Below are 504 nucleotides of genomic sequence, written 5' to 3' on the forward strand. Positions count from 1 at the left end.
GTCTGTTGTCGTAATTATGTTGCTCCGATACGCACGAAAGATCAGAATTTGTGTAGGAAATCGTATGAACGCAACTGCATTTCGTGATTTATGTGCCCGAGTGATGTTTTCAAAGTTGCACGTGCCGTAGGCAAGTGCAATTTGAGACCTTTCAAAACATCGCGAGTGACCATAAATTACGAAATGCACGAGAAATAATCATACGATATTTTGAATATTACATACTCAACAAAATGACTCTATTGGGCTATTCCCATAGCAACTTACGTATTGCACTCACTAATGGCGTGAATAAGGTAAATGTTCCGCAACCGCGCACAAACTACTTCAAAAACAGCTTTAGCTATAGCCACGGTGGCGCAGTTTTGTGAAACAGTTTGCCTTTAGAACTAAGGAAAGAAGAGTCCCTCAGTCAATTCAAACGACTGATTTAAGAGACTATCTAAGTCATTATTTTAAATACGGCGTTCATGGAAAGCAGCTTTTATTTTATGATATCGTGTA

The sequence above is a fragment of the Montipora capricornis genome, chromosome 2, assembly GCF_036669925.1.
Source record: "Montipora capricornis isolate CH-2021 chromosome 2, ASM3666992v2, whole genome shotgun sequence".
Lineage (NCBI taxonomy): Eukaryota > Metazoa > Cnidaria > Anthozoa > Scleractinia > Acroporidae > Montipora > Montipora capricornis.